The following is a 16168-nucleotide window of genomic DNA, read 5'->3' on the forward strand; positions in this document are numbered from 1 at the left end:
GTTTATGTCACTCATTTTGTTTTTTAGTTTTTCTGTTAAAAGTATTATTGTTCATCAACAAATGTTTTATTTATTTTTGTATTTTCACCACTAGAAAGATGGAGCCAACAAACATCACCATGTTGAACCAATTGGATGTTCTTAACAGTGACTGTATTCTCAAGCTTCGTATTCTGAAACTTTGGCGTCTCAAGGATAATTCAAAGCCCGGAGAAGATTGGTCCATTAAAATGATCGTGCAAGATGAAATGGTAGTGTTACACATTCATTAATTTTACTATATTTTTCATACAATTTTCTACTAATGTTAGTAATAATGTTTCAGGGTAATAGAATGCAAGCATATGTAAGGAAGCCATGCATCCCGAAGCATGATGCATGGCTAGGTGAGAATCGATCTTTGATTGTGAAGAAGGTTTCTCTTGGAGCCAATATGTCGACTTACAAATACATTGACTGTCTACACAAGCTTTGTTTCACAACCGAAACCCATCTGTCAAATTCCTACGAATTTGAAGGTCACTTGTACGGATTGAAGTTTGTTAGTTTTGATGACATAAAAGCCAAAAACGTTTCCCAGAATGGAATTATTGGTTGGATGTGGCTTGAGTCAATATATGGAGTTTGAGACTGGGCTACTATCGCATTATTATTTATAGTTTTGTTTTTAGGTCTTATAGAACTTTATTATACTTTAGTTTTTTTTAATGGCTAACAAGTTATATTGTAGCTTTTAAACTTTCAATCAATTATTCAAAGTATTACCATGATTATATAGTTATTTATCGGTATATAGATGCATAATTAATATAACTATGACAAACATTTAATAGTTGATTTGAATAACAATAATGATTTCCATAATTACATATCAATATCAATATTTGAATAATTGTATTTTAATACATTTATAAACTTCTTATATAATATTATTGTTACGAGATTATAATACTTTCAGACAAATTAAACTTGATCAAATTATTAAGTCATTTTAAGATTTCTCAATTTTGACACATATATATTTTTTATTTCTAGTTTTATTTTTACTTTGTGATTGATTTTTTCTTTTTATGGTAATGGTGTCAACAAGTGGATTCATAAACATTCAATTGAGTATCTTTATATTATTTTCTGCGATTGTATTTAAATGTGATACGCTAAAACAAGAAGAGTTTAAGGATCATAACAATACTTGCGTTCTTATTTGATAATTCTCAAAGAAAGTTTAATGAGTAGTTCAGTAAATGAAATAGTTTCATAAGATTATAATGATTAGGTATGGCTTTTACACATTTCATTTTCGTATACATTTCAAAAACATAACATTTATATAAAATTATTCGTTCATATAAATACAAAATTTACAATATATTAACATATATTTATAATTGACGTTTTTTATATAATTTTCTCATGTTTAGTACACGGGTCACTAACCTATAACCTATTATAGCATATATTTTCAAACTTTTTTCTTAATTTTACAAGGTTTTTGGGCATGTATCATATGAATTAAATAGATTTTGCATCTTTTTTTCTTAATGTATTATTTTGGTTCATGGTTTAAATTAAAAAGATGATTGAACTTGTAATTGTACTCTTATAAATACCTTATAATTCATATAGAATTATATTTTTCTTAGAAATACAACTTTTTACAATTCATTATAGTGTATAACATATGCATATATATGACATATTATATATTTTCCACCTGTGTGGTAAACGGTTCTTTGATTTACTAACCCGTGTTGAACATTTCTATTTTTATTTTAAGATAATTTATTTTTTACAACCAAATCTTAGTCTTTGTAAATTTATATTTTAAATCCGTGACAATGTTTATTTTCCTAAATATCTTTTTTATACACACAAAATATAATATTATAATACCAGTATGAATGTTTTATTTTTAAAATAAACCACACCAAATTTTGGTTAGCCACTTTGATTTAATAGTGCATAAATATATAAAACCTTATTTAAAAAGTCATAAATAAATATTATTATATGAAATAACTGGATTTGGGTATTATATATCATAATTGTCATGACTTAAGGGGGATCATTAAAACATCATTTATTATTTTTTAAATTTTTTTTTATGAACAATCTAAATTATGAGTAATTTAATTAAATTATTTTTAACACATAACCATTTTCTTACGCAATGACACAAAAATAAGTTCGGAAATGTTAGATAAAGAAATAATGAATTACTTGAAGACAATGTTGGATTCTCAAAATCCTTTGGTTCAAGGATACTAGATGGTAAGTGATTGTTTTAAAAACGATCCTGATATGGATTTAAAGTTGTGCATTATTGGAACAAGGCAAAAAGATGCAAGGACTTACAACTTGTCAAAAACTTCTAAGTTGCAGCGTTAATCGTTGATGATATTGGTGACACAATAAATAAGTGCGATATAATTGTAACAACTCAAAGCAGATCTCTAGCAAAAGTTGGAATATATATGAGAGACCCGTTTTACTTACGGTCAACTATATGTTGCTTTTTCAAGAGTGAAGAGTAGAGATTGTATTAAAATGTATATTTTGGATAAGCAATGTAAAGTCACAAACAAGACAACAAATATGGTTTATAAGAAAATATTTAGCAGCTTATGAATTTGTAATTTTTAAAGTTTTAAATTATGTTTCCAAACAATGTACAATAAATCTTTTGTTTTAGTAAGTTTATGTTTTTAAGTACTTTGTTTACATAGGAATATGAATTGCAAATATATCAAATAATTCTCCACATAAACATATGAAACAAACTTTTGTCACCTTAAATATGTCTTTTGTTGACGATTTCTATATTTCCACCCGTGTCGTACACGGGTCAATAACCTAGTAAATTATATTAAATGTTTAAAACAAGTTTATTAATTTTGAACTAATATATAACTTTTATAATTGAGGTAATAAATATTCAGTTGCTTAAGTATAATATAATTACAATAAAATAACCAGGTTACAAATATTTAAATACTATTTATTACTATTTTTCAATAATGTAAAAGTATGTTTACAAGGTCCGAGTACTCACTACAAGGTATGTCGCTGGGGGATATTCTTTCACTCCGCCTATCTAGTTACTAAAAATCGATCAAATGTGGTCATCCTCAGCCAGGATCACATCTAGTCGGCAAACTTGTGCTGATTTTACTTAAAAAGTAAAAGGTAATTCATATTTCTTTTATATTAAAGAACAAATACCTTTTTTTTAATTGATGATTAGCAATTTCTAGAATAAATTATTATTTAAAAATATATTTCTCTTGTTTATATTGGTATTCACATGTTTGTTATATATATTAGTAAACTAATGATATTTGACATGCATATAATATAAAAAAAATCAATTTTCACTATATTTACCATGTCCGAGTACTCCGAGTAGGGCTGGCATATCGTGTATACCCGTACACGACAAGACACGAACACGATAAGACACGAACACAAAATGGGTATACCTGTACACGACACGAAAACTTATCGTGTGCATGTAACCCAAACACGAACCTGTTAATACCTGGTATACACGATAATACACGATAGTACACGATAATAGCTGTTTAGAAACGCATATTTGACAACCTTTTAGCGAAACAAAAGTCGACGAAAGTTCATAAAAGTCTTAAAATAAAACATAAATCCATATCCTTAACAAATTTAAGACAAAAATACATATAGAAAACAATATCAAGTTCAAAGCTTTCAAGTTCCGATTGGTCTTTCTTCTCAAATCTTCGATTCCAAGCAATTAAACCTACACATAAAATAAGTATAGTCAATTAGTCATATTAATCATTGACAATTGGACATATTCATATAGTTTTGTCAAGTAACATTACTAGAAATTTTTTGGTCTGTTTGAATTATGAATTAGTGAAATTGAATGAAATCAAGTATGAAAAGATAACAAATCAAGCATAAAAAGATACCAGACACCACCACAAGAAAAAACGAAAAATGAATTAAGGAAAGAAGGATCTTCAATGCTCTGTAACCTTTGTTTATATTACACATGAACTAGTTGTTTATAAGTGGAAGATGATTACACAGGGACATTAGTTTTCTTTTGGCAAGTAACTAATTGATAAAACAATAACTTACCAAGAATGATGAATGAAACTGGAGGCCGGAGAGAATATGGACGGCTGGACGCGACGGGTGGAGGCCAGAGAGAGGGACGGCCGGCGTGAGAGAGACGGCCGACGACGGATTTTGGTGATGGCCGGCGTGAGCGTGAGAGGGTTAGAGAGAAAGAGTGTGACGGCTGTAACTTGTAATGAATAATTAAGGTTAGGGATATTTCAAGATGAGTTATAACTATATATATTTTATATATATTTATTTAATTTTAAAAATAACCAGGTATTAACAGGTACCTAACAGGTAAACAGGTATTATACCTGTTTAGACACGAAAATTAACAGGTAATTTCGTGTCTACCTGTTTAGTTTACGAAACATGTTAAGGTCTTACCTGTTACCTGTTAAAGTCGTGTAGGTACGTGTCGTGTATTCGTGTATCGTGTATAAATTGCCATCCCTAACTCCGAGTACACCTAACTCCCCTTCGCTCATGTATGGGAGTCTCCAAGCTTTTGTTCGGTTTGAGAACGTGCCAACCTATGTATGTCGGGGAAGCTGTTTCTTCATTTGACAATGGCCTTCGAAGGGCGATTGAGGACATTGTGGTTTGTGGAGGTCCGTTTTTTTGGGGATCTCCAATGGAGGTTGGCATCACTTCCGACCCGTTTTGGGGGGTTGGGTCTCTGTTCGGCCGAGGATGTATCTACATGTGCTTTTGTGGTTTCGAGAGCACAATCGTGGTGTTTGCAAGATCATATTCTTCGGGGTTGTGATATTTATGGGTTGGACTCAGATTATGGGTGTGCGATGGATCGTTTACGTACTTCACTTCCAGATTTTGATCTTAGCGGGTTCTCTAATAAGGACACCGCCCCCCTAAAGCCCAACATGTTGTGGCGAGTGCCTTATTTAGTGGAATCGTCAAGAGTTTAGAAGTGAAGTTTGATCTATCCCCTCGCCAAAAGGCGGTGTTTGAATGCCTTCGGGCTCCTCGGGCTCAGGGTTTTCTAACGGCCATCCCCATTGAAGGATTAGGCCAACGTATGTCGGGTTTGGAGTATCGGGCTATCCTTAAGTACCGGTTAATGATCCCTATGTTCCCGACTGATGAGCCTTGCCCAATCTGTCGCAAGGTCTGTTTGGATTCTTTTGGTGACCATGCGGTGCATTGCAAAGAATTGCCTAGCTTTAAATACAGACATGATTTGGTCAGGGATGTTCTATGTGATGTTCTTAAAGGGGCAGGAATTTCTGCTAAAAAGGAGGCCCTTGTTAACTTTCTCACGGATCCTCTAGAATGGAGGTCTACTTTACGACAAGCTGATATTCTTGTGTTCAGGTGGGCAGGGGGGAAACACGCATTTGTGGATCTTACAGGAGTGTCTCCTCTTGTTGGGCTCAGGGACCGTGGGTTTGTTGTGGGTCAGGCTGCGTTGAAGGCAGGGGGGAAACACGAATTCTTGGTTGTTGTATTCACAACGAATAAAACATGTTTTTCTACCATTTGCCTTTGATACATTTGGTTTTCTGGCTCCAGAGGCTGTGAACTTTTGAGTAGGGTTCAGCGTGTCGTAAATGGAACCTCTTCAGCTTCTAGGTCCCAAAGCTTCATTTTTAGCATGATTGGTTTTGCTATTCAAAAGGGGGTTGCGGCGCAGCTTGTTGCCCGTTTGTCTGCCACTTTATTGTAATCGTTTTATAGTAAATGATAAATCCATAATTGAAAAAAATAAAAAAAAGTGACAATTTCTAAATCAACACTCCAAAGCTATAGACATCAGACTTAACAAAGAAAGTTCCTTCTATTGCATATCTGGAGACATATAACCACCTAACACAAAATGTTTATTAGATTTCAAGAAACAAATATATTCTCTTAAAACAAAATCCAATTAAGTCAGTGTTGGAAACGAATTATCTTACTATGTTCCGATCACCTTACTAGTCATTGGTTCGGTCTCGGCTTGATTGAATATTCTTGCCAAATCAAAATCTGAAATTTTTGGATGCTTATTTTCGTCTAATAAAATGTTGTTAGATTTTAGGTCTCTAAGAATAACTCTCATTCTAAAAGTACTTATGCAGATATAGCAACCCCTGAGCAATTCCTTCAATGATGTTGAGCCGTTTAGGCCAATCCAGCTCAGCCCTTTTGTTTTAATCTAAAATACAACAAAGAGACTATTATATTTATATGAATGGCCAAAACTGGCATATGTGCTTACGTTACGCATACCGAAGAGGAAGACCCCTAAGCTTTTATTAGTCATATAATCATAAACCAACATCTTTTCTTCGTTGTGAATACAACAACCAAGAATTCGAATATGATTTTTATGTTGGAGTTTGGCTATGAGAACCAGTTCATTCTTGAATTCCACAAGCCCTTGCCCTGATGATCTCGAAAACCTTCTTTTGATCGCAATCTCTCGTCCTTCGTTTAGTCTTTCCTATTAACATAACTTCGGAGTATATCTTGTTATTGTACTTTTTCAATAGCACTTTCCATTACATGAAATACAGACACTAGCCACGTTGACATAAAGTATGACTTAGCTTTGACATCACCTTGTAAACAAGTCCAAAACCACCTTGTCCAAGCTTATTTTCAGGTTAAAAATCATGGGTGGCAGCCATGATAGAGGCAAACCTAAACAGTATATAACAGATCTCCATAAAGGCCATTACTCTCAAGCTGATGTATATCATTGAAGCTAGCTTTCAGATGTTGCTAGCTCTAGAAAATATTCATCTCTGCGTGCATCTCTCTTCATTCTCTTGTACTCCGTACTCTATAAGCCGTATCAGTGAATCAATATTAACAAAACCAAATTGGTACAAATATTAACTAGATGTAAAGTCATTGTATGTACCTTTTCGTTTTTGTTTTCGTTTCTTGATCAAACCGAGGAGCAATGGTATAACAGTGAGTGTCCTTATCAGTTTAATGCTTTTTCCTGTTTGGTTTCCTAGATAATGACCTGCGTGTTGGTGAAAAGAGGCTGCAAAGGAATAAGCACAGAGAAGAAAGAAACATGTTGAGAGAATCTTACCTGTATTAATTGGGTTATTAAGACTTTGGGAACTGATCACATACTTCCTTGTATAAAATCCCTCACCCCCATCAACTAAAAGGTTACTGTTACCTGTCCAGATAACACAACCGGTTCCATTGGTGTTACTGCTATTAAACCCGAGACAGCTGCAATCATACCTACACTTGACAAAACAATCACTAATGCTTAAGCTCGAGTTATGACCATTGATCAGAATGTTTTCTTGCCATATGAGGAACAAACTCTTCCTTACTATAACTAAAATTACCATCCCTGTACATGGGGCAACTTGAGTTCATGCAACCATTACTTGCGTTGAACCTGTAACACCACTCAGGGGTGATCAATGCATTTGAAATTTAAGATTTGTAATCCGTCCTTGAGGTGTTAAAATCCACATGGGAAAAGGATCAGTTGTATGCTTATAGGCAGGATCTTCTATGCAGCTAAAGTATCGTTCTTCATCGTTGTAGACATAAGTAGATTACAATAAGAAATATACTCGAAGGTTTTAATGTCTAGAAACCCACTAGTCCAGTAGGGTTGACCTCTTCTCCGAATCATTAATCTTTGATTTGTTTCATCAATGGGTTCCCAGCCCAAAGAAAAAGCTCCAGAATCGCATATATTATTGGTAAGCCAAGAAGTCAAGGTCAGGTTGTGTCTTTTTTTTCGTGTGGTACCCAAGCTTCATACCGGGTAAAACACCTTGGTTGGGTGATCAAAACTATGCCACAAAACGCTTTTATCGTTTTCGTTTATTAGACGGAAATTACCATTGTCTTCAAGTGTTGCAGTCACGTTAGGGTTTGGACCAGCTTGAACGTCAGTAATTTTCATCAGGGTCGTCCCTCCATAAGCAATGATCAAGTTTCCCGTGTTTGGGTCGATGGAGAGGACACATGAGCTGGGTAAGACTTTTGATATATATAGGATTGGGTACCCATACTTTCCGGGCTACAGGATCACCCGTGTACCAAATTCCCAAGTAATTAATATTGGTTGAAGCTACTGAAGAACCCTAAGGTGAACTTCCCATTGATGGAGACAAGCTTATCAGAAGTTGTGAGTCCGCTACCAACTTCCAATGTTGAAAGTGTAGTGTCCTTAGGTGGGCAAAATCTGATATGGGGATCAGGCCCATCAAAGAAACCACAGTCATTGGATCTTGCTACAGTGATAGAAGTACCTGCAAATGTGAACCAAAATGTTAGTGTACTGTGTTTTTGTTCATGATACAAAACATTAAACAACTTTGCTTATTTATAGGCTTAAACATTAATTAAATGGAAAAACAACCAAAACATCACGGTGCCATGCCACTATCCTAATTAATATTGTGGTGCAATTAATATTGTGGCACACAACAATCCATCCCCTCTAAGGAAGAACACAACATGGACGAATTCCCATGGGTGACGCCATTCGGTTCACCTGGCAGCTTATGGAGAAACATCAGCTTTGGTTGGTGCGCGGAACTAGTAGAGACAATGCTGCAAACGGGTTCGTTTTTGGAGCAGATGGTGGTGCAAGTTAATTTATGGGCCGTTGCAGGTTTTGATGGCCATGTAAGGGCTGCTGCTGTTGGTGTGGTTGCAAACAGCACGGATGTAGGCGATCGTTTGGAGATCGCAAATAGTAAGGGCGAAGGTACTGGTGGTGTGGTGGAAGCGGGGCTGAAGGGCTTGTTTCGGTGGTTGTACGACAGCAGAAGCGGATAGTCGGGCCAATACATGACTCAGTTTGAGCCAAAGTCTCATTCCAATCTTGGCAGAATTCAACTTCGGATATGTTTCGAGCTTCCATAGGGAATCAAGGCTGCTTTGATCCCACATTGCCACTGTTGTGGTTCTTGAAGAATTCACCAACGAAAATAGGAGTTCACAGAAATATTTAGAGACTTTAATACAACATTTCATTTATAATCTGAAACAAAGACATACGACTCGTGTATATAATACTTGGCCCACAACTCAATTTACTAGACCCATTACTTAATTGAAAACTACTGAATATTATAGTATTATGCATGTTATGTTATGCCTCCCATGATGTCCCTACCCTCTTGTGCATCACCTGGGTATGAACAAGACTACAAAACACAGTAATTACTTACCACTACAGAAGAAGATAACAACGAAGAAAAGAAAGCTTTGAATAAATGTCTGCCTCATTTGATCAATTGATTGTTGGTAAATGGTGGTTAGAAATTAATTTTGCTTTACAAAAATAGAATATTATTGACCTCAACTATACCAAGTCTTTAAAGGGGTTTTATCGGTTGATGACTTATGACCAAATTATCAATTAACGAGTGATCCAAGATTTTCTTTCGGTGAATTGTCGGCTTTTCACTTTCACATTGTTTCTATTTCTTACTTTTTGTTTACATATGCTTTCCTTTTTTGAACCGTGTTTACATATGTATGCTTTTAGATATAGATTTATACAAAATTAGTAAATGTTGGTTAAGAAGCGCGTACACTTTCTTTTTTCAATTAATGCATGATTCCATTTGAATTTCCATAGTTCATTTCTATATCTGTTGAGACTTACTCAGTGATAAGAACTAATCCAAGAATTAACAAACTCTCATATGGATCAACTTTATAGGAGGGAAGCTCGAAATGGTTCAAACTAAAAAAGAGCATAACTTGAGCTACGTGTGGAATTACAAGGCCCATAAGCAGTCAACAAAAATGTCTTGACGACCTGGATCTTGTGGCAAACCATTTTAGCCCAATTGTCAAGCCAAAAAACCAGCTCGTAATCAAGAAGACTTTCTCCTCACGTTTCACAACAGTAAAACATTTCCATATTTAGTTTGACGTGTTTTCTAGATCGATGTCTTCTTAAATTTAGGGTTTTTATTTCGTATCGTAAGTTTTAAAAATTCGGTAAACCTACCAAATTTAAAAATCCCCTATACAAAAGGTTCTGTCGTATTCATTTCAACTAGTAGATTGACCCGCCGCGATGCGGCGGTGTTTAGATGATGATTCAAGCCACGTAGCAACCGGCATGTCATCATCGTCAACATTTGGCAAACCTAGTGAAAACAGAAAACGGAGGAGAACCAACTAAGAATGAAAACTCGTAAATACGTCGTCATCATAGTCTATATCATTACAACATCACCCTAGCCTTTATCATCCAAACTAAAAAGCCGCCACAACAAAAACAGTCATCATATTTAGAGATTAACCAATAAACCACCTAAACACCTTTATCAACCAAACCAACTCACAAATTAATTCAAAGAAAATCCAACCAACAATATTCAAAGGTTGTTAAGAAACATATCATATACGTGATCACCATCGTGGCCTTTATCAACCAAACAGACCCACAATCACCGTTAACTCAAATTCAGATTTTAAACGACAAACCACCTACAATTTCATGTGCTAAAGGATATATTAAACCGAAGAAAACCCAACCAACAATGGAAGGTTATTAACAAATAGAATCACAAATAGGCTCACATACCTAATCATCATAGCCTTTGTCAACCAAACCAACTCACAACTATTGTCGGCAACCGCCATAGACAGTCGTGTAGCCACCGACAATAGTAGCTCGAAAAACATGTGAGTTGGGACAACCATTAACCACAACAGCCATCACCACTCCAGCACCACGGCGGGTCGCCTATGGTTCCATAAAGGAACCCGACAACAACAAATCCACCCATCGGACCACTAAGAGAATACTAAACCACCACACCACTACCAGTGGCGGTTCGCCACCAAAAATCCACCGCCACCAAGGGTTCCAAATTGGAACCCGACATCGGTAGATCCGTTAGCGGACAACTGAACCACCACGCCCAATTTAGGGTTCATACCCAGAAGATGAAGCCGGTGTTGGTGTTAGTTGATCCCTGAGAGGTTTTGATCGGAAACGGTGGATGAATTAGAATATTAGATTATAGTAGAGATGAGTGAGCGTGGCAGAACTGGGAGTTGAAAACAAAAATAAATGTTTTAGCATATGAAGATGAAAATAGGGAGTATGACACGTAGCAAGGGAAATGATTTTGCAGACGAAAAAGAAAAAGATCGGCAACTGACACGTGGCACTCAGCAAAGCTGTAAAATCCATGTACAAATTGTTATCCACAATGTACAAGTTGTTATGCCAACCGACATTCAAAATTGTAAATATACTAGTTTTATAACCCCGCGTTGCCGGGGTGGCTACACAAAATGAATGTTAAAAGGAAAAACAAAACTCGTCGTGAACTCCTATTGTTATTGTAAAGCGACCAACATAAGCAAGAAGTTGTCGTGAACGCATATTGTTATTGTAAAGTGACCAATGGAAGCCTATTATCGTTCAAAGTGGTTTTGATATATAACATAGCATTTAAAAAGAAAAAAAAATGTTGATCTATCACATTTATTAACCCTCTATGTTGAGGCGATAGGATGCCATTAATGTTACAAACATTCAAATATTTTTCATAAAATTTTATTCCATGCTTACTCGTTATTCATAGTTTGATCAAATACATTTTCTATTATTGATATATGAATCATTATTTATGGAAGAAAATAATTTTTATATTTAACTCTGTAAACATCCACACATCACCAGACACCAGCTATTTGATTCTTCTTCGGACTCCATCACTACAACTTTTATTATTGAAATAAATTAAAAATATATATATAAATGTAGTCTTTTCTCACGTTTACCAGTTACCACCACCAATTACACCCTACCATCTCTTTCTCTTTTCCTTGGCACAACCTCCAACACAACTCCTGACCACCAAACACAGCGATACCTAATCGTCGGCGTCTCTGTTTCCGCAAACAACATTTGAAAGTAATGTCTGTGTCGACGGCCAACCACCTTGACCATCTAACTGTTTCAGGGCCACCATCCACACTTGTGGCTACAGAGATCAGATTAAAGGTTGTAGATATAATTCGAGATTTGATAATCATGTGGTAATCGTTACCACAGATCTAAGTTTTCATCGATTCCAGTCACAATAACTTGGATTACGTGATTGTTTTTGGTCGATTGAAGGTTAGGCAGTCATTGAGGAACATAGCCGGCGGGGTGCGGAGTTGAAGAAACACTAAGTGACCCCGGGCAGATTATAGGTAATCTGGGGGCTAAGTAATGTTTCCCACGAAGGTTAGGCCCAGCAGAGTAAGTTGTACTTCAGGGAACCTGCAAAACAGACACCGTAAGCTCGTCACTGAGAAGGGGGGGGGGTTCCTCCTTGTGACCACCCTCCGGCGTGAGAATCAGTCTATATTGCTCTTTGAATATAAAAGTATATGAATACTATTAGAGCAGTTATCAAGTAAGTTATACGAGATAGTAGATGATGAAATGATAATACCATTTGCTGTCTTTTATAGCCGAAGGTAGGTTTCCCAGGGGTTTAGCCGGCCCAACACGCTACCAACTGTAACCTATGCACGTGCCCTACCTGTGAGTGGTGGATAGGTAGCGGCTGACACAGAGCAGGCGTGCCGTGCACTCTTCGTCTTCTACCAACTGCAGGCTAGGCACGTGGTCTGGCAGGAGTTGGTGGGCAGGCGGCGGCTATTGGTCACAGTGCTGTGGCATGCTGTCTGCCACGCTGCTGTCAGTGAGCTGTCGCATTCCTGGTCAGATCTTTTGTCTTTACGTCGTCAGGTATCACGCAAAAGATCCTCCATCATACGGACTGGCCCATTTTGGCGGGAGTTTTCCCCCTCCCGCCTTTGCTCATTCTTTCAGGTGACACTGAATATTTGTAAGTGTTAAGCCTTATGCGTGTAGCTATGCTGTGCGGGTAGCCTTCCCTGATGGCTTGTATCCGCAACTGCGGGAACAGGCGGGTTACTTTACCATTGGGAGGCTTTTCCCTGCGTATGCAGCTTGCATACTGCGCGTAGGCTTCTCTGAGCATGGTGGGTCCTGCGGGAGTAGATGGTCTTTGCGCAGACATCCCTGTTCAAGGTGAGTCATGCGGGACCAACTGAGCCCTGCTGGGACCTACCTCTTCAAGTCCCCCCAGTCCAATGTTCTTCTCACGAATGTCTAATAAAGTGAGGTGAATTTTTGGACTTAAGCAAAGGGTTTTGAAAAGGGGTTTTTGTAAGGTTTTCCATGGGGGTTCTTCCCGCGGAAGTCCTTGTCACTTGCAGAAATTCCCGAGTTTCCTGCTTGGTCTTTGGGTATGATGCGGGTAGGTCTGTAACCTCCTCGCAAGTCAGGAGCATTGAGTCTTAGTTGTGCGGATTCTCCCTGTGGTTCTGGTAGTTTTTGAACATAGTGATCAATTATGTTTAAACCACCAATTCCATCTTGGAGCCTCAAACAACGTAGTACTCGATGTTCCCGCAATGCGGGGATATTACTTCCGTTTTCACAAGCATTGCCCAGAAGATCCTTCCTGGTTTCAATTCTCAGCGGGTGCTAGGTATGTGAAGGGTTTTGCCTTTACACTGTACCTGCGTCCGTCTTACGGTTACTTTACTTCCAAGGTATTCCTGGCGTCCATTCCCTGCGGGTGCTAGGTATGTGAAGGGTTTTGCCTTTACACTGTACCCGCACCCGTCTTATGGTTACTTGGTTGCCAAATATTTTGGCTTCAATTCCCTGCGGGTGTTAGGTATGTGAAGGGTTTTACCTTTACACTGTACCCACACCCGGCTTATGGTTACTTGTTTGCCAAGGTAAGGGATATTTTCCCGCTTACTTTTTTGAACCTTAGTCTTCAAATTTTTAAATTTTGAAATTTGAAGAGTTGGATGGATAACAACCCAATACCTCAAACGTCGTGCGACGGTTTCTTCTGACTGTGTCAGGACGTGCCAGAAGTTATGGCGACATGACATTGTGGTCATTCCAGTTGCTTTTTCAGGCGCGTGGGCACGGGATTTCGGGCGCGTAGCCGCGAAATCTCTGGCACACGTCCTTTTTGACAGCTGTTGCCAGTTTGCTTTTGCCACGCGTCATAGTTTCATTGCACCTTTGATTTCTCTCTCTTCCGTATTAAATTCATCGCATTAATTGCGATTGCTATATAAAGGGGGAGAAGGTTATTTGCAATTCACACTTTCCACTTTCATCTCTTCTTCTCCAGTAATTTCCGGCGAATTTCTCTTTTTCAGTAAAGCATTGCTCTGAAATCTCTTCTTTCTTCCACCATGTCTTCTCACGATGCTGATGATCAGAAGACTGCTGGCGAATGCCAGTGTTATCTTCCTGTCGAGCTGTACCAGTATATCGTCAGGAAGTTCATGCTCGAGTCTCTCGAGCCTGAGTTTCCTGAGCCCCACCATACTGTGTACGATGCCCCTAGTGGCAAGATCGGGGTTTATGCTGCATTCTTTGTCTACGGGAACCTTAGGTTTCCGTTGACAAAGTTTGTGTACCGTGTCCTAGAGAGGCACGGTGTGCACCTGACAGAGGTGCACCCCATGGCCATTGCCAAGGTCCGGCACTTTGAGTGGGTGTGCCGGATACTGGGCCTTGAGCCCCTTGTTGACCGCCTGATGACCTTCTATACTTGGAGGTGCATCCAAGGGTGGTACACTCTTACAACCCGTATCAAGGGTTTAAAGATTTGTACCACCGAGCGGAGTCTTCGCTCATGGAGAAGAGAGTTCTTCTTTATATCCGCTCGAGCCATCCCCATTGCCATGAAGTTCAAGAATGGCCAGCCGCTTCCGAACCTTCCCGCCATCAACTACGAGGAGGCGGAATGGTTCGCGAAGATATCCCGGGTCCAGTCCCCGGTTTTCCGTTTTCCGGAGTCGGCGATGGTGATGCTGGGGATGAGCCGGGTGTGGAAGGCGGCGAATGCGGATAAGGTTCCGATCGTCCTTGAATATGGTTCGAACTCTACCCCTTATGGTATGTCTTGTTTCTTTTTTGCTGACTACGATTTTTTCTAACTCTTGTTGATTTCAGAGGGTAACGATCTTCAGTCGCTCCTGAATCCGCGGGAGGAAGATGGTCCTGCGCGGATGGGTACTCGTGCTCTGGACGAGAACGAGTTGCCCATCTTAGAGCAGACTGCGGGTCGGTTCGTGGAGGTTTACCCGCCAGGCCAAGAGATCCTGAGCCACCGACGGCCAGGTAAGCCTATCTTCTACCCTGAACCTCTCAATGCTGTGCCTGCTGCTGGAGTTCATGACATTTCTTCTTCTGAGGAATCCGCAGAAGGTCCTCCACTGGTGCGGAAGAAAAAGGCTGCCGTCGGGAAAGGCAAGGAGAAGGTGGCCTCTACGGCCGACCCGGTAGTCCTATCTGACTCGGAGTCAGATAATGCAGAGGTGGCGGGGAAGCCCGGTGGTGAGGAGACCACCGCTCCGGAGGCTGCAGGTGTTACCTCCGGGGAGGCAGCGACGACGACGGTTACCGGTGTCAAGAGGCCGGCTCCATCGGGTTCGCCCCCGCTCGTCCGTGCGTTCAAGCTCAAGAAACCCCGTAAGTACCCCCATAATTCTTGTCTAGATTTGTTGTTTCAAATAAATTTTTCTAACACTTTTGCTTGTGCAGGTGTGGATGTTGACGCATTCCAGGGTGGAGTTGGAGTAAGTATTCCCCCGCCAATGACGGTAGGCTCGGTCAGCCTTCCCGAGGCGTCGACCCAGGCGTCTACGCTTGCTTCCGCTGGTTCCAGCCTTCCTGAGGCTGTTCCAGCTGAGAAGGTGTCTCCGCCGGCCGTGAGTGCAATTTTTACAGCATCTTTCACGGAGCCGGCGGTTACTGTTGCTGAGGAGACGGCGCCAACAATGGCTACCACGGCGGCTGCCACTATACCTGCGCCACCGGCACCGACGGCCGGACCATCAGGTACGCGCCGGGCTTCCCGCCGATCTACGCCACCTTCCCGTCTGCCTGACCTGTTGGATGGATTTCCTTTAGGTTCAGGTGATGGGTTTGGCGGCTATCGGCCTGTTATTGACCCTACAGGTACGTAGGGTTCTTTTTTCTTTGTATATTTTTGTCATCTTTTCCTAACTGCCTTTGTTTCTTTTGCAGTGTCGG

General features: G+C 39.2%; 1 pseudogene; it reads right to left on the minus strand.

Moving 5' to 3' along the window:
• Window positions 1–5852: 5852 nt before the first annotated feature.
• Window positions 5853–8534, minus strand: LOC143599349 (G-type lectin S-receptor-like serine/threonine-protein kinase At1g67520; annotated as a pseudogene).
• Between the last annotated feature and the right edge of the window lie 7634 nt (window positions 8535–16168).

Source organism: Bidens hawaiensis, unplaced genomic scaffold (genome assembly GCF_021521415.1).
Source record: "Bidens hawaiensis isolate Kalapana, Puna unplaced genomic scaffold, B.hawaiensis_p1.1 tig00000237_1, whole genome shotgun sequence".
Classification (NCBI taxonomy): Eukaryota; Viridiplantae; Streptophyta; class Magnoliopsida; order Asterales; family Asteraceae; genus Bidens; species Bidens hawaiensis.